This window comes from Drosophila persimilis, unplaced genomic scaffold (assembly GCF_003286085.1).
Source record: "Drosophila persimilis strain 14011-0111.01,24,50 unplaced genomic scaffold, DperRS2 tig00000124-arrow-pilon, whole genome shotgun sequence".
NCBI classification, from domain to species: Eukaryota; Metazoa; Arthropoda; class Insecta; order Diptera; family Drosophilidae; genus Drosophila; species Drosophila persimilis.
Window position 1 is genome coordinate 2946042 of NW_020825294.1, and position 19088 is coordinate 2965129.

Here is a 19088-nt window from a genome sequence, read left to right on the forward strand (position 1 = left end):
CACAGCGAGTGTCCTATATACCGAGGCGAAAGGGAACCCAGCAGATATGTACGACTATATAGTCGGAGTACACATATACGTATATATGGCATATGATGGACTTTCGTATGTAAAGCCACGTTTTCTGGTTTCGTTTGCTTTTCGTGTGCAAAATCGCAGTCACACAAAGCGAGAGGAGGGCGCAGGGTAGGAGGAGTATCGATCGACTGCTCCACATAACTGTAACTGTAACTGTAACAGTAACTGTTGTCCTGCCCTTGACTTAATGTAGGTGTAATCAACAATTTGCGACGCTGATTGACGAACAGCGAGCGAGGAGACTCCACCAAAAGGGCCAAAGCCAACGCACGTCCGCAAGAGGAGCGGCCCCCTGGAGAGGAGGCTTTCAAAATATTTTGTTCCGACCGACCCCGACCCCACCTGACGGTCAGCTACATATGTGGGCACCCAGACTTTCTCAGCCAAAGGCGAAAATTATACAATAATTCAACCATAGAAATGTTGCAAATTATTCATATTGCACATACGCCTAGTGGGACACGTGGCTCATTGAAAGTTTTCAGCAAATATTTGCCGTTTCATTCGATCGAGCCAACACGCACACGCCATGTGTTCATTAAACTTTCACCTTTCGGCATTGTTCAATATTTGGCAAAGTCAACTTTCAATCATCTAAGAAGAAGAGTCGATATCTCTGGCCGCCCATTCACTGCAGGTTTTCTATTTATACTCGTGTTCAGCCCCCGAACATACCCCGGCTAACAAGCCCGAAACTCACGCAATGCGAGCGAATAAAATCCAGCAAAAACACAAGCGCCTGGCGCATGGAGCCATGGAGCCATGGAGCCATGGAGCCATGGAGGCGACAAAACGCTAATGAACCGCGCACACGGAAGCCACAGCATGGAGTGGCGGACCATGGTGGACTCCTTCTCGCCCACAAAACCTACAAATTTTTATGTTTTCTGCACGGAGCCTAATGGCAAATCGAAATACGCTTAAAAGTCAGCAAAAAACAAACACGAAAGCGACTTGAACTTAAGTTTAATCCGAAGCTCTGATAAAGAATACATTTATGCCAAAGGAAGCGTTTGTTTTGGGTCTTATATTAAAGACCAAAAGATTTAGTTTACGACGTAGTACAGAGGCAAATTTCTGTTTCTTCTCTGTTGACAAGTCACTTGCTCGTAATTTGTCTTCTTCTCAAATTAATCCATAATTAAGTGTGCACAAGACGCAATAATGACCTTATAATTAATGATAATTGTTGAGCTCTGCGCACAACTCAGTCTAGAGTTGGTGCGTTTTTATACCCGATACTCAAAATGAGTATTGGGGTATATTAGATTTGTGGTAAAAGTGGATGTGTGTAACGTCCAGAAGGAATCGTTTCCGACCCCATAAAGTATATATATTCTTGATCAGCATCAATAGGCGAGTCGATTGAGCCATGTCTGTCTGTCCGTCTGTCCGTCCGTCCGTCTGTCCGTCTGTCCGTCCCCTTCAGCGCCTAATGCTCAAAGACTATAAGAGCTAGAGCAACGATGTTTTGGATCCAGACTTCTGTGATATGTCACTGCTACAAAAATATTTCAAAACTTTGCCCCGCCCACTTCCGCCCCCACAAAGGGCGAAAATCTGTGGCATCCACAATTTTAAAGATACGAGAAAACAAAAAACGCAGAATCGTAGAGAATGACCATATCTTTTAGACTACAGAATCTGAATTGGATCGTATTACTATTATAGCCAGCATCAAGAAAACAATTTCATTTTTTCTCGCCCTGTCTCTCTCTAACACACAGGTAGCATAGGCGGCTTTGCTTATAGTAAAACATTAGCGCCTAGATCTCAGAGACTATAAAAGCTAGAGCAACCAAATTTGGTATCCACACTCCTAATATATCAGACCGAGACGAGTTTGTTTCAAAATTTCGCCACACCCCCTTCCGCCCCCGCAAAGGATGCAAATCTGGGGATATTCACAAATCTCAAAGACTATTAACGCTAGAGTAACCAAATTTGGAATCCGCACTTCTCTTAGATCTCATTATAAAACGTGTATCTCAAAATTTCGCCCCACCCCCTTCCGCCCACACAAAGGACGAAAATCTGTTGCATCCACAATATTGCAGATTCGAGAAAACTAAAAACGGGGAATCATAGATAACGACCATATCTATCAGATTGCTGAATCTGGATCAGATCAGATAATTTTTGTAGCCAAAAGGAACAAATCAATTTGCAGTGGCTACGCAGCGCGTGACATCACGCTCAGACTGATTTTCTGTCTCTCTCGCACGCACTCTTTGTCGTGTCGTTTAATATTAGCGGCGTCTGCCGGAGGAGAGCCATACTGACTTAGTATCGGGTATAACTGTAGAGTTGCGGTGTCCGCAGCAACTCACAACGTTCCCCCTCGTTTTTTTCTATTCTGATTACCGCCATTGATTTTTGCTGCCATTGTGTAATAATAAATTGTTTCGCTGCACCAATTGCCTGGTGGCGTCGAAAATTAACATGTACTCGTCGAATCCCCAGCGGCGACCAGGAAGTGCGGGCCATTAATGACAGCAATTAATTTGGGCTTATTGATTGTGTGTTTTGTGATTGTTTGTTGTTTGTTCAAGTGCTGGCCAGGCTGTTAATTTGTGGTAAACTCTCCCATTATATGTGGAAACAATTAACGCGCCATAATCGATGTTTGGGTGGGCTAAACAATACCCTGCAGTGGGAGTGGATACATTGGCTACACTACTATCTGTCTTCGTTACTATCCAAGTCCTAGCAGCGTGGAAAACGATTGCAATTGAAAACATTTCTAATTTCTAGACAATAAATACATAAATCACTTGTGTTTTGTGTGATTCAATTAAATACAGTTTTAGTTTCGCATTCGAGTGTCTTCCATTTGCACCCACATATCAATCCATCTATGGGAAATTGAAAACAAATCTGTGGAGCTCCTTGTGCAGTCGCAATCATCTGGGGAGGCAGGCGCCGACAGACAGCCCCAGCAATTTGGCCCGTGTACAATTTTATTATGCAGCTGCTGGCGAGGCAACGACTCGAGCTGAGCCAAGCTGCGCAGAATCAAGTGCAAAATGCACTTGAAAAATCAACGCCAAGGGAGGAAGACGAGGGAGATGGGAGAGAGAATCCTGGCCTGCCAGGATGCTTGCTTGGACAGGTGGGCCGAGCGCCAAACAACGAGGCTGGAAAAAAGTGCGCAGGCTAATGAAAAATGCAGAAGCAGAAGCAGCCGCAGCTGGAGCTGACACACGACCAAGTCGTAGAGAAGGAAGAAAAGCTAATGCTTTGCTGTGGTTAGACAATGCAGCAGCAGCCAACGGAGATTCAGGGACACAGACACGGATAGAGGAAGGGGCACTGGCACGGGCACGGGCACGGGCTTGGAAATGGAGACAGAGACATTACAGGCAATTTCACTAAATGACACTGAGAGACCGACGTTCGCCAGCTTCCCTTCCCTTCCCTTCCGTTCCCTTTCATTCCTTTCGATGTGTTGATGTTTCTTTTGTTTCTTGCCACTGCCCGGCCCTGCTGCCCGGAGGCAAAGAGGAGGCTCAAGGTGCTCCACAGGCTTATGCGGCGAATCGGTTGGGTTCTCAATGTGTGAGTCGAGTCCCGAAACTGGCACATGGCCAGGGCCATGGGGCGAATGTGGAACAGCTTTGCAGTACACTTTTGGTGCACAAATCAGCATTAAACGGTCCAGCCCCGGCCCCACACCAGCCCCAAGAAACAGTTCATTAGGACAAAAAATGCCCAGGGCTTGCCTCCGCTTTGGCCACTTCAAAGCAACCACAGAGTGAAAGCCCAATCAAAGGTCAGAGAAGTCAATGAAAAGCCCGGCTTTTAAAGGTGTTTCAATACAAAAGTCAAAAAGGGATTTCGGAGCATGCCTCCTCTAAGTGATTTTTAGCCAATGAAAGATAAATGTAATAAATGCTAGGACCAATCAGTCACCGGAATAACAAATCTTCTGCGGAACTGCAGATATATATATTGTAAAATATTTATCTTAAACTCATATCAATCACATTGATAACCCTGAAAGAATTTTTTTGGAACTTCCGACCAATAATGGAAGGTTTAACACTTAACAATGATTGAGTCCTTTTTTGTAAGTTTTTCCATCATTTTTGTATTGATTTGTTCGCCCCAGATCGCTTATCGCACATATAATCGAAATCTGTTTGATTTAAAATTCAATCCACGCGAAACGCACAAATCGATGAGAGCACATGCAACACATGGGCCATGCCACACACAGGACCCCACCGAGCACACAATCTAGACAAACGAAAATCCCCAATTCAAGGACCAGGAAACCCAAGCGGAGGAATCCGCTCCGGTGGCCAACAAAACAATTTAAAGGCAAAGCCACAAGGAAAAGTGGCGAAGTCTCCCAAACGGAACTCAAGGAAGCAAAAAAGTTGGCCTTTAAGCGCAGATTGTGTAATGAAATCAGACCAGCAGCTGGATGTGGGCCCGGAATGGGGCGAATACAGCGCCCATGGAACCGCAAATTAAAGTCGTTTTGCGGCTAAATGCGAAGCTGGTGTGTGTATGTGTACGTGTGTGTGTGTGTGTCGGTGCCTGTGTGGCCGGGTTTTTGTGGACTTCAAACGGAAACAGACATTTCTTTCAGCTTTTCGTTTTTTGCAGCAGGATTTCCGGCCGTGAAATGTAAACGTCGTTTCCCAGTTTCTCCTCTTTGTTTGCCTAATGAAAATGTCAAACGGTCGGCCATAGACCCGAGTTAATTGCACGCATGTATTCATGTATGTGCGAGTATGTCTCTGGTTTATGGAAAACTCAAGGAAACTTCGAAGGACCGCGCGTGTGCAGTCAGCAGAAGCCATCGATCAGGTTCTGCTCTGCGCTCAATTTCACATTTGGCGACGACACTATAAATCAAGCCAAGAGTGTGGCAGGGCGCGGAGTGTGCAGCTCCGAAGAATATGCTACATAATTTGTTCGCAATAAAATTCTTAAAGTGCTGCGCCAAGCACAGACCAGAGAACAGAGACCAGGGACCAGGGACCAGGGACGAGGACCCACCCGACACTCGACAGCTCTCAGGCGGAAAAACAATGAGCGAGAGATGGGAGAGGAAAGGAAAATGCATGTCGCTGGTTTTTGGTTCCATTCGATTGCATTTCATTGGATTGCAAAGTTTTGCCTTTCCGGAGCTCTTACTCGCCTTCCCCTTTCTCTCTTCGCTGTTGTTTTTGGCCACCAGAGAGGAAATAGGAAATAGTCCATGGCAGCTGAAACTTTTTGGCCACAAATGGCAGTAAGTCAAGTTGACAGAGAAGAAGCCAAGTCTAAGTCGAGCTTCTCAAGTGCACACACGGGTACGAATACGAGTACCGGCTGCTGCCAACCCCAAGGCCTTTATTAGCCTCCCGCCCAAAAATTGATTAACTCCAGCGATGTGACATTACCGTTTACTTACACTGGCCCGTTGTTGGCTAAGCTTACCACACGAATAAATACAGGTTGCGAGCGAGAAGAATCACATCGAAAAGTCGTGGGGTTCAAGTGATTCGAATAATGTTTGGATGGAAGACTGGAGCTTGGGGATACATAAATTAAGGCCTGCATTTGTAGGGGGGCGGGGGTCTGTTTTGATTAGTATTCTGTTTATGAGCACTTAATGAACGCAATCCTTTAGCAGTCAATGTCGAATACTGGCTTTAGCTCAAGATTCCCTACACCTTGTACCTTAAACCATATTCCAAGAAACTTTGCCAAGGCCATAAACCATTAAATACTTGCAGAGAAATGTATAGAGTAGAGTAGAGTTGGGTTAGTATACTTAGGCATTGTGTGGGTTAGTCAATAGAACGCATTGTTGCAGTGCACATTTCAGGGATAAAATACTTTGGTAAGAGCTCAAGTATGTACGAGTATGTGCTTTTGGTAAGTCCGCAATTGGCTTGTTGGTAACACAAAGAATACTGTTGTTGTTGTTGTTGTTGTTAGGTGTTTCTTCTTTGATATAGTTTGCATAAAAATAGCTTAAAACGCAGCCAGTTGGCAGCCCGCCTGCCGACGCTGCACAAATCGTAATATAAGTGTCATGCAATGGCGTTACGGCGTTCTGGGCCGCATATGCGAGTAAAAACCAACCGAAAAGTCAACAAAGGGAAATCAAACGAAATAAATTTAAATGGATTTCTTGTTTATAATTAAGCGCATGCGAGCAATGCACAGACTGCAAGATAGAGACGGAAAAATAGATAGAAGAGAGCGTAAAAGAGATGGCAAGAGCAAATTAGAGCGAGACCGACAAGACAATTAAAATGCACGCAGTGGAACAACATTTGTTTGCATTTCATACAGAAACAGAGATATATAGAGTCATAGAAAGATAGAGAGAGAGAGAGAGAGAGAAGAGAAGGATATGTAGAGGGAGAGAGATATATATATATATATAGAGAGAAACAGAGAGTATATAAGTTATATGACGAGCAGGGCAATGCAAACATGCGAGGAAAAATGTTCAAAATTATAATATAGCTTTTGTTTTTTTTTTTGGTTTTCAAATTCCACAGTTTTACGGGTAGTACAGTATGGCCCAATAAGCTGCTATTCAATATGACGCGCACACACACACATTCACACAGACGCACGCACACTCGTACATAAATATACATATATATAGATGTAAGTATAAGCTACTAAACCTAGCACGCTACTAAGTTTTTAGTCACACAGAGCACGGGCCACAGCACAGACAGAGAGAGACAGTGATACAGACAAAGAGAGAGAGAGAGCAACAGACAGATATATTGTAGAGAGAGAGAGAGAGAGAGGCATTGTGGTTAGACTGTTAGACACCAATATATAGGAGAATAATTGGCAAATTTGTGTGTGGTTCACAATAACTTTGATCCTTAAATTTAGACTGTACCTAATTGACTGTACGAATTGGCAATGTTTTTCAGACTTAGCAAGCGTTGCATACTTTTGGGCGCTTTTCGGGTGGGTGAGAGAGAAAGAGCATGATAAATTGATGTCGCGCACCTGCGTTTGAAAGAAATCAACAGTAAACGTGTACAAAAGGTGTATGTATGCCTGTGTGTGTGTGTGTGTGTGTGTGTGGTGTTTGTGTCATTATTTTTGAGATTTTTTTTGCGTGCTTCGCATTGAGTAAGAATAAGTTGAGTAGAAAGAAGAGAGGAAACCATAAGCGAATGGTGTCGTATGTGGCTGTGTGTGTGTGTTTGTGTTTGTGTGAAAACGAGGAAAATCTTCAAGTTAGCCTCAAATAAACATGGTATTAAGCACATATTGAAGCGCAGGGCGAGAGAGTGCCACATTTGGTCAACATTGATAAGAAATGTAAAATACAAAAACTATAAAATCAAGAGAATCGTGTAAGGATAGCCTATCTTTCGTCCATAACTGATGTATATTCGATTATGCAAAGTGTGATGGAATGCGCTGAATTGGCTTGGTTTGGCGGGGGGCTTGGTTCTCTCATTGTTGGTTTTTGGTTTTTTTTTTTCGGTTTTTTCGGTCATTTTATGATTGGTTATTATTGTTTGGGTATTTGGCCGGCATAGCTGGGTTCAAAGGCTTTCTAAACTACATTAAAAAACAGTTCCTTATATCGTATTTATATAATGTATTTGGTAGATAGATAACACGCCAACTCCGACTTACCCAGACCGCTGCAAAGGTATTTTATTATGACTTACAGAGCCCAAAACTAAAGGAACAACAATTCTTCTTCTTCTTCTTTTTCCCCCCAAAAAGCCTTTCAACTACGCGTTTCAGTATTTTTTGCTCTTTGCTGAATTTTCATGCTTTGGTTTCATTGGTTGGGTACGAGTACTCCCTCCCTGGTTGCTGTTGTTTCTGGGTTTGTTTTAGTTTTCAGCGCTTGCTTCAACATGTGAATGTTCCACAAAAAAATGGTTTCGGGCCGAAATTAAAATGTGCATTTAAATTTGAGGCAAAGTTTTCGCTTTGGCAGCCGACGCGACTCGACTGGAATCGGGTTGGTATTGTCAAAGTGAAAATTTGTTTCGTTTTCAGTTTGCCGTTTTTGTAAAACATTCAATTTGAATTTATTCTTTTCTTTTTTTGTTTTTTTGTATTGTATATGTTTGCAAAGCGTTTTTTGTTTCTTGTTTTTGGGTTTCGTGATTGGTTTGACTTTGTGGAACAAATTTCGCAATTGAATCAAGTTGAGCTCCTAGATCGAAAACGGGAATGAGAGGCAAGTAAGCTTTACAGAATCTTTTGGGAAAACTTGATACCATTATTATTATTGTTATTATTATATATTAATGCTGGTTGCTTGAGTGTTTTGTTTGGCGTTTGTTAATTGTTGTTTTTTGGTTTTTGGTATTTTTTTTTGTATTTTGTTGTGGTTGCTGTTGGTGGTTTGTTTTTGGTTGTTAGTAAATGTTGCATACTTTCTTTTGGTTGATCGTTTGATTGGTTCATATGGTTGTTGTTGTTGTTCTTTTTTTTTTGGTTTGTTTGGTTGATGACTACAAATGAAGGTTGAAGCTAACGAAATGAACTAAAAACTAGCTGAATTAATTGCTAATCGATTCACTGAGCGGGAGAGAGAGAGAGAGGCCGAGAGGAGGAGCGCGCACTTAATGTGTTTCGTATGTAAATTGAGTTGGCAAAACTTGTTGAGTCCTCGAATTGATGCTGATTTATGCTAATCATTGCGCCGATGTCCTTAATTTGCATGGCCAAATAATAGCGTTAATTTGTGGCGAAGCATCCGAGGCAGAATCTCTCACAGAACTCTTCTGTGCGTGTTCCTCCTCCGAGCTCATGGATATGATGGGCTATGACGATGGGTAGGTACTTTGTTCACATGTTGCTCAAGTTTAGCTGGCAGTTCTTGCAGTACAGTCTACAAAATAACGGCTGGGAACGGGTCGTCCAAATCAAGGCAATGAAAATGCTTGTAAATATTCAATGCAATTTGGGCGGTGGGAAGCTTTTCCTTGGCGGGCCCTGCTTTGCAGTTAATAAAATATTTAAAATATTTCATTGGCTTTGGCATAATGCTCGATGCTGGGGACTAACACACACCAATGCACACCAAGAAAAATATTTTTAATATTTCATGTGCAAATGCGTAGGGGATGTAGCAGAAAATGTAATCAACCAAGGCAGGAAAAATGCTCCAAAGTATTTCAAATAAAAACCAAAAATACACATAAAAAGAGAGAGAGAGAGAGAGAGTGGAGAAGAGAGCGGGATGGCTTGAGAGTGAGAAATAGAGAAAGGAGGAGGTGGCTGATGTCGGGGTTGGGGTTGGGGAAAGGAGAGAGAGGATCAAAGAGAGATCAAATGCAAAGCAAGATAATTATTTACAAGCATTTTCATTGTACTTTCAAATTACAACCAACTGCAAGACGGCAACGTAAGCGGCACAACGTAATTGCACAACGTAATGGGCAATCACGCAGATGATCATTACGTTACACATACACAAAGAAACACGTGAGACACTGGCACGTGATGAACAATAGAACGGAAGGAAACGGTTTTGGTTTTGTTTGTTTTTAATTTTTGGTTTTTTTCGGGTTTGGTTTTTGGAAAATGAGTGTTTACGAAATGGAACTTTTGGCACTTACTTCCGGCGGTGGCGGCGGCGGCTGTGGCGGCGCCGGTGGCGTTGTCACGTATGTGTTTTTCTAGTTACGCAAATGGCAGGCGTTTCGATAACGCATTACGCAATAGCATCGACAGAGGCAAAAATCGAAAATCAAAAACGTAGGATATAATACAGATGTGGACTCTTACGCAATACACGATTACATGTGATGTGTTCGATAGTGAAAAGTATGTAGATCTATCGTATTATTCTCAGAAAGCGGAAGTGACAAGTGTGGTAAATATTTTACTGTTTGAGGAATGGCTGTGACAGTGACAGTGACAGATTTGTGTGGTTCTAGTGCGTGTTTGGAAATAGACTTCTAATCGGTTGATCCTTGGACCCTAAGATCAGCTACAGATCCAGGAATCAACCTTTTGAAAACTGAAAATCATAATAAACATATGTGTCTGTATGCATGTGTCAGTGTTGGTTAACTAGAAAAGTGTAAATGTGTTGGAAAATCATAAGCTGGCTGATGTGCTTTATATTTGTTATGTAGGTAGTTTGTATTTGATTTTCATAGCTCGTTTTTGATTGGTTACATTTAAATCTGAGTTGGGTTACTGTTGGGTTTAGTGGGGGCTAGATAGTTAGAAGCACTTTGCTGGGATACTCTTGAGTAGTACTAATAGACTAGGGTGCAGCGTGTGTGTGGGGAGGGGAGAGCGCACTAGATGTCTGTTTTTGTGGGTGAAGAACTACACACGTCTTTGATTATATTGAGTCTTATTTAGGCTTTACATGGAGTTAAAGCAAGTGCAGAGTAGGCGAAAGTGGTGGGTGGTGGTTGGTGGTTGGTGGGTGGTGGGTGGTGGGTGGCTGGTTGGCAGGGGTGTTGCTTGGGGCTCGGTGGGTTTACTTGGAGTGGGGTCGGTGCAGTTGTTGTTCAAGAGATAGAGATACAGAGTTATAGGTTAGAGCTGTTATAGAGTATTACATATTGTTGGATATAGACAGAAAGAGAGGCAGAGAGCTAGACAGAGTTAGATAGATAGATAGCTATAGAGAGAGAGAGAGACAGAGAGAGTGGTAGAGTTCGACAGAGAGTAGTAGTAGTAGTAGTAGTTGTAGTAGAGCAAAAGCACTATAAATTGCTGAGATTTGAATAAAGGTGGTTTAAGCTAATTGTACAGCGCATTTAGTTTTGGCTGGCAGAGCTCTTAGACTTGAAATATATATGTATCTACTCGTATAATAAAACTTCTACTGAGTTGGTATTTAGTATTTAGTATTCGTTCCAAAGCGGCTCTACGTTCTATGTTTTTGTTGGGGGTACAGTTTGGGCACACGCTAGTTTAACTGCAAGATCAAGTAAATAGTTTGAGAAAAAATTGAATTCTACTCGTATTATGTAAAACCTAGCATAGAGTTGCCACACTACTTAAGGAATGCGTATGCTCAGTCGCGGGCTGGGGCTTTGTTAAATCAAAATCAGTAGAGTGTGTGTCTCGGGCTCGGAACTGGGGGGATACAAATAGAGAAGGGGGGAGATAGATAGATAGAGAGACAGAAAAATAGAGATCGGAAAGATAGTCTGATGGTGGGTTTGTTGGCTGGGTTAACGGGTTTACGGGTTGGATAAGGGCTGGGGCTGGGGCTGGGACTGGACTGGAAATTAGAATTTCATTTAAGCTGATTTAGATGATATTCATTTGACGACTTTTTAGGGAATTGCGCTCATTGCTTTTAGTTTTTGATACTTTCGGGGGTGGGGGTGGGACAGAGATTATACTTTTGCTTTGCTGAGTTTAAGTATTTCTTTCTTTTAGTCTTTCTTTGGGTCTTCTTTTGAGAAAGAGAGAGAGAGAGAGAGATACTATTGAGAGAATGTGGTATAGATTTAATTAGGTATTTGGTTTGGTATTTTATATTATTACCCATGACTCAGGTGGATAACGAGGAAATGGAGCTATTTCTTTAGTTGCTACATTACTAGGCAACTCAAGTCTTCCACCTAATTTTCGTAGCTTTCTTCTTCTCGCCACCCGAGATTTCGATCTTAGCATCAATGCGGCCTGCATCTTGTTGTTGTTTTTTTTTCTCTTTTTTTTACGGTTTTTGTTCTTTGATTTTTCGTAAGCTCGTTAGAGCTTGTTGTACGGTTCAATGGTAACGGTAGCGGTAATGGCAACGGTAACAGTAGCAACAGTTACGGTTACGTTTGGAGGAGTAACGGTAGCGTCAGTACGTCACGTCACGTTATGTCACGTTGTCCTGGTTTGTACGGGTATTGGGTGCGTTTAACCGTTCAGAATCAATGGGATGACACAGGTTACGTTTAGGAGCTTAATTACGACAAAACTAAACGTAAGTCAACGTAAGTCGGTCGACTGCATCGGGTTGCACTGTTACGTTCTGTTCGGTTACTCTCTACGACAGCAGCGTAACGTTCGAGGACGTAATGGGCGCTCGTTAGATAGGCACAAAGAGGAGGAGTATAGAAATAGAAGCAAAGAGTAATATTTTGTTGAAAAATATTCTGTGTGTTGTAGTTGTAGTTGTAGTTCTTGTGGTTGTTGCTGTTGTTGTGGTTGAAAAACTGCGTCAGCGCGGGGGCTGGCGCAGCTGAGTGGCGGGCTGAGGATGGGCTGCGTTGATCGCTAGTGGTCGGCTGCGTATCTAGCTCCGTTACGTCGTTGTCGTTGTCGTAGATGCTGACGATGACGTTGATGTTGACGTTGCGCTGATGTTGTCCGGAAGCGGAACCGGAAGCTGCTTTTCCAACGATGATGCTTCTGACTGCGCTGACACCTGCGACGACGTCTCGTTCGGCGACGCTGTTGTGGCCTCGACCTCGACCGCGACTGCAGCTGCTGCGACTTTTGGTGACGTAATAGCGCGCGCGTGACTCGCAACTGGCGACACATAAACACGATCTACTGCTGTGTGAACTATGTCTATGGCAATGACTGTTCTGGGACTGTTGATTGTGTTCTCTTCTCTTCTATTGGTCTATCGTTACGCGGCGTAACGTAACGCCGTGCTCTGCCGTGCTGCTACGTAGCGTTCACGTCACGCAGCATTGTGTTCGTCGGCGATTTCATTTTCGTTTGAATCTTGGCATTGAAAGCTATAAACATTTATTAATATCTATGAATTGACCGTTGCCGTTAGCGTTGGCGTAACGTTAACGTAAGCGCACTATGACGTAATCGTAATCGTAATCGTAGAGGTATATTTCTGCGCACCTTAGTCTATGCATTGCCTATGCCTATTTATCAATTTATCTGCACGTAGAAAAGTCTTCTAATTCAGTTGAGTACTTATCGGGTTAATGATTGGTTATTGGTTTTCCTATCCCCAACGTAACGTAATTGACGTAACTGGCTACGTAGTTGTTTAGTTCAGGCTACGATGAGAAGGCAATGTCGTTGTCGAATTTTATTGTTGAAGTAACTTGAATGTTCTCGCCTGTTAGATCACATTTGGTGCATTTAGGTTAGGTTTTGGGTTTTATAAAGTAGAAAAAATATTTAAAGCTTTCTTTTGTTGCACTGCACTGTAATTATTATGCACGACTACGAGTATTTCTATCGTTAGGTATACAAAAGTCGCCTCCAGAAACGTTATTCATATTGATTTAGTTTCGTTTTGCTTGAGTTTAAGAACATTACTTAGATCTGATTGGTGTTGGTGTTTTTTTTGTTTTATTTATTATTTGTTAATTTTTCATATCACATTTGTTGCGGTTTCTATTGGGTTTTCTGAATATTTTTCTGCTCTGCTGCTCCATTAATTATTTGCTGTTGGATTTTGTACAATTTTTTGTTGAGTTATTATGCTCATGCTTTATTAAAGGCCGAAAATTTGAATGTTTTTTGTTATGGAAAATTCTTACGGAGATGGTGAAGATTCAATTCATTTACCCAGAGTGCCGGAGCCCCGGGGGTTTTTTTTATTCATGAATAGCCCTACCAAACAATGAGAGCCCTGCCCGTAAACCAAATTATTCATTCATGAAGATATCCCCTCTCGAATGCATTCTGGCCAAATCTTCGACTTGAATCAATTTCCCCTTGACTGAAAAGTTGAGACAAGTCGAGTGCAAAGTTTCCAGGCCGTTGCAAATCACTTGCAAAAATCTGGTGAGTAATGCAAACAAGGAAAATATTTATGGCATATAAGCCATGTAGCTGCCCTGCAATGCCATAATTCAAATGGCAGAGCACACCAGATGAAAGTCCTACCCAGCAAGAGCTAGACATGAGCCAGAGAGGGGGCCCATGAGGGGCAGATGGGAGGCAGGGCTAGAAACCACTGAGCTGCAGCTGCCGGAATTCATATGCAAATGCAGCAGCAGCAGCAGCAGCGGCAGTCGGGAAAAGCCTTTGTTAGGCAAGTGGAACACCGACCTAAGCAAAACTGGCAACTGCGAACCCAAAATTTCAATAATTCAACAGCGCAAAGCGGAAAAAGTCACTCGTTGAGCGATGCAGATGAAATTTTAATGAAATACAGATTCATGCAAAAACCACACAGGCACACAATGGCACACATCCACATACACATGACATACACTAGGAAAAAGCGTTGAGTCCTTAAAAATGGGCTTAGAAGTTACAATTCTAAGCTTTAAGGAGGGAAGTTTGTTTATGTTTCTTTTCGGAAAGACTCTAAATTCGTGATGTGGTACTTTTATAAGAAAGAGTCAAACTGGAAAAGAGCTGGTGGCGGAGATAAAAGTATATATATATTCGGGTATCAAGTAGAATCTATTAGTTCTGATTTACTCGTATTTACAACATTGTAAACTTGTTTCAGTGTTGCAAACTCGGTTACTTTTCCTCTTGTTCTTGTAGTCTCTGATATCCAGGCTTCAATGAAGAAGGACATACCTTAAAATAATCTCAAATTTGTATTTAGTACTTTTTGTGTTTAAACGGTACTCTTTTCAAAGTCTGTGTCTTATTTTTGGAGAATTCAGTTCTGTCATTTTGATCGTTGCATTGTTCATTTGTTTTTTCTGAGTGTACAAGCAGCAGTGCAGTCCCAGGGCCGTTAATAGACAATAACATGGCACACACACACATACTCAGACACACACACTCAGACAGTTGCAATCGCTGACATGTCTGACTCCCTGACTGACTGCGTGTAACATCTAAAAGATTGCTACATTTTCGCAATTAAACGCACAGATCCAGACACACAAACAACACACAGACAAGAAGGACACAGAGCTGGCACAGACTTCGTTTCGTTTTCTGTGTGTCTGCATGTGTCTGTGTGAGTTTCTACACATGTTGCTGTCGGGCAGCAACAGCAACAGCAGCAGAAACAATGGCACGCTGACAACATAAGCGCACACATACAAGCACAAGTATACTATGAAAATTAATTTGTGCGCCATGATTTTGCCAAAGAGTACGAGTATGATGGGCTATGAGGCGAGTGGCGGAGGGACAGGGGCAATGCGGACAATAAGAGTGAAGTGGAAATAATATATGACACTTTATGGTAAATTTCATTAACACTGAATTGCCCTATTCTTCAGTGAGAAATTGTCCTTTGGGTGCCATGCGTTTTATGGCCAATTGTTGTCAAGTGCATTACATGGAGATTTATTCAGATCTGCGGGTAAAGTTAAGTGGATATTCGAGAGATTTTATCCAAGGGAATGTCGATTCAATCAGTCTTGTCATTAAATTGAATTATGATGCACATATTCAATCAATTCATTCCACCCTTTCGCCCTTGTGCACAAAAGGAGTGCCATTTCATATTTATTGATTCATTTATGAGGCGGACAAATCCAATATGTCAGACAGTGTGATGCAAGAATATTATTTGGACGGACTTTTCTCACTCGCTTCAATTGCAATCACCTTTAACCTTCCCTTGCCACTACATATATAAATATGCAAGCTATTTCCTTATGCCAAGTCAACTTTCACATTCAGATGCCGCTTAGGCTGCCAAATCAATACCAGGTCAAAGGTGAAGCATGAAAAGCATCCGTGGAAGCCGCTGCCAGCCTGCACAGATAACCTCAATCGACTGTTGCTCGGCTGGCTGGGCTGGGGGCTGAGCAGCTGTAGGGTTAATTAATGTGAATGGCAAGGCACAGTGGGACCTCCGCCTCACGGGAACGGAACATTTTTGGCACTGCGCCCGCTGACTTGTTCACCTGCCACCGGTGCAGCGCCATGGTGCCGCTGAGGTGCTCTCCACGGGCACCTTGTCTACAGGTAATTAAAGGCGGACGAGCCGCCTCTCGACGGAGAATTTGCATATGCCACATGCCGTGAGAAATGGCAACTGTCCTTGTTGAGAGTCATGTTATTTGATTGTCGACAGCAATCCAGGGGTCTGTGTCTGTGTCTGTGCCCGTGTCCGTGTCTGTGCCTCTGTCTGGGTGTGTATCTGCGTGGAAATTCGAACAGTTTGAGAGTGGGGTGTTGTTTGCTGAATGTGGGCTGGAAAGTTCACCTGGGCCAACACACACGCACACACACACACACACGTTAATTGAGTATAAGTTATTGAGCTATTTCAATGTGGGGCGGGCCTAATCGTAGCTTAATTTGCGGTCAATTTCTCCACTGTGTACCAATATTTTGCCCTAATCAATTGCCAAATTAGCCATAAACTGCTGAATATAAATCGATTCATCTGAATTTTCCCTTCACTGGGACCTTTTGGATTGTTTCCCCCATAAAACTGTCAAGCGATTTCGGGGCTGCGGAGGGCAGGGTGTAATTTGTGTCTTTTTAAATGATTTTTATTGTCGATGGCAGCGGCAGCCAGCGACAACAATCAAGTTCCTCTGCTTCTCTTTGCACCAAGCACACAGCACACACTGGCCAAACATCGAAGATAAATGTTGGTCGAAGAGCAATAAGAAAGCACAAAAAACCATCGTGCCAAAATCGAAAATGAATTTAAATGTGGCTTTGTAATAAACGATAAGGGTTCCTCCCCTCTCAACGACCTTCTCTGTTGAGTGTGCTTGTGTGTGTGAGAGACCATGAATTATGCAACCATAAGTGAATGTAGCCGCCGCAAAGAATGCAATAAACAAGCCACTGTTGGATTGGTGTTTTCCCGTTGTGGAAACAAGGATGATTACTGCTTCATTTACGAGACAGAAGGATACTGTGAGGTACTGCACTTCCAGTATGTCAGTTACAATTACGAAAACAGCCCGAAAACAAGAACAAGAACAAGAACAAGAACGACATGACTGGCAAACAATTACCAAGGCAGCAGCAAGAAATGGGAAAAACTGGAACAGAACGAACAGAATCCCCACTGATATGGACCCTGGGCAAAAGAGCTGGGGCAGGGGCAGGGACAGGGACTACGGCGCCGGCCGAGGGCGACAGTTTGAGTAATTATTGAGGCCGCATGCTGCAGCAGTAACAATCGCCAGCGTCGCACTTTTTGGCAGACTTTCCGAGTAATTGAAAATTAAATTACGATGTCCCGAGGACAGACCGTTTCCAAGTGGCGAGAGGTTCATTGGAGACGGGGCGCAGAGCACCAAGGCATCGTGTTCATTTGGGCGTAATCGATTTGATTCAACCAATAGATATCGAATCCAGCCGTTGATTGGACAAGAGCGCTGATACGCACTGAATTCAATCCACTGACCGTGAGCCTCAATCACAGGCTTAGGACGGAAACGAGGGCTTTGTTCGACTCTCTGTAGTGTGTGCTAATTGGAACCGAAAATAGATGTTGACCTCTGGAGCTACCTTGAAACTACTGATTAAATTCGGGATACATTATTGGACTTTCAAAGGTCATTAGAGCAGGAGAACTTAAAATGACCTTCACATTAGAGGACTGGAGATCAAATTACATCTAAAACATGGCAAACAATTTAGTCAGACACTAGTGTACCGCGATTTCCTATCGCCCCTACCGCCCCAACCGCCCTGCCCTCGGTAGGCAATTAATGCTAATGCAGTTATTTATCTCAGTGTCGCCATTTTGCTTATTCATAAATTCCCCTGCCCCCTGCCGCCCTGCCACCCCGCTATTTTCCACCTTTATTACAAGTTTTTCGCCATTTTCATTTCACGAGACTTGCGAGGCGAGCAGCGAGGGTGTGGGCGGGCGGACAAAATGGTGATGATGATATTTTTTCGCATTTCTGGCGTCCGCCATTTTGCCGCATACTTTTTTCGCTATTTCCCGGCTAATTTACTAGCTGTTGTTTTTGTGAGCGGAGCGTTCAAAACTACAGACTTGCACAGACACAATCTTATACACTAAAAGCATACACACACACACAGATCTATGTCTCTCTTAGTGATTCACTGGGGACTGGGGAGAAGGACGAGTATGAGACGAAGGAAGTAGAAGTGACGCTGGCGTGGGTGCCTGGGAATATAATAAATTTCAGCCGCCATTCGCTTTTGCCGTTTGCTTTCCTTCTTGTTGCCCCTTTTGTTTTTTTGCACCCATTTCGCGAGGAGTACGGGTACGGGTGAACAGGGTACTCCAAGTGGATGGATGTACTAGAACAGGCTGTCGGAACTACAGCTGTTCTAAGACAGGAAACTACTATATGGCTTATCAGGTCATAAGCAGCTAAGGCCTTCCATTCAAAGTTCCATTTCATTGAGATGGATGTACCTGGTTGTGAAATCTATTGCTGTTCTGTAGATAATGGACACCAACACATGCCCCACTAGACTTATTCTCGTCTTCACAGAAGGTCTATTCAATTCAAGGCAGATATGCTATTGTAAAGAGGATAAAAGGGTGCATAGGAAATATGGATTGAACAAAGGCTGATTCCCAAATATGTGCCTCCTAATGGGCATTCCAAAGTCGAGCCGCCATTCTTGTTGGTTTTTGAAACATTTTCGTGGACTTGAGTTTTCTTTTTGGTGGCCAGGCGCTTCCTTCTTTAGCTCGGGCTTACAAAGATTTTCTTTTGTGCGGGAGTTCTGTTTAATTTCTGCTAGTTTTATATTTTATTTTGTATAGATACTGGTATATTTAGCGTGTTTCGCTGCTTATGCAAGCCAAATAATTGCACAGGGCTAAGTTTTTTAATTTTCCGTCTCTCAACCAGCGCTCGTTAAGGGAGCCATGAGCCAAGGGCCGAATGCCGAGTGCCGAGAGTAGAGAGTCGAGAATCGTGTGGCGGCTTAAAGGAGACAACTTTAAGTCGTTGCCGCCTCCACCTTGCACTTTTATGACACACATTCCGGGCTGCCATTAGCCTTTTACACAACATTTGGCAAACGGCGCCAGGCAGGGGCCGGCAAAGGGCTGCGGGGGCGGTCGATGCCTGCCAAGCTTTTCGGGCAGCGCATTATCAGGCCGATACAAAGGCACATTATGCACTTCCGATTCTCGGATTGTTGTTATGCATGCACTTGGCGTTATGGCATCGCCTCAAAACGGGGCTGGTCGGGCTGGGCGGAGAGTGGCATGGACATATCGAGCTTCTTTGCTCCTG

At 43.2% G+C, this 19088-nt stretch overlaps 1 protein-coding gene and 1 pseudogene across 1 annotated transcript in view; both read right to left on the reverse strand.

Moving 5' to 3' along the window:
• Window positions 1-19088, reverse strand: part of LOC6593830 — a 28190-nt gene that overhangs the window by 5181 nt on the left and 3921 nt on the right. The gene's annotated exons all lie outside the window — the stretch shown is intronic.
• Window positions 11720-13166, reverse strand: LOC6593829 (annotated as a pseudogene).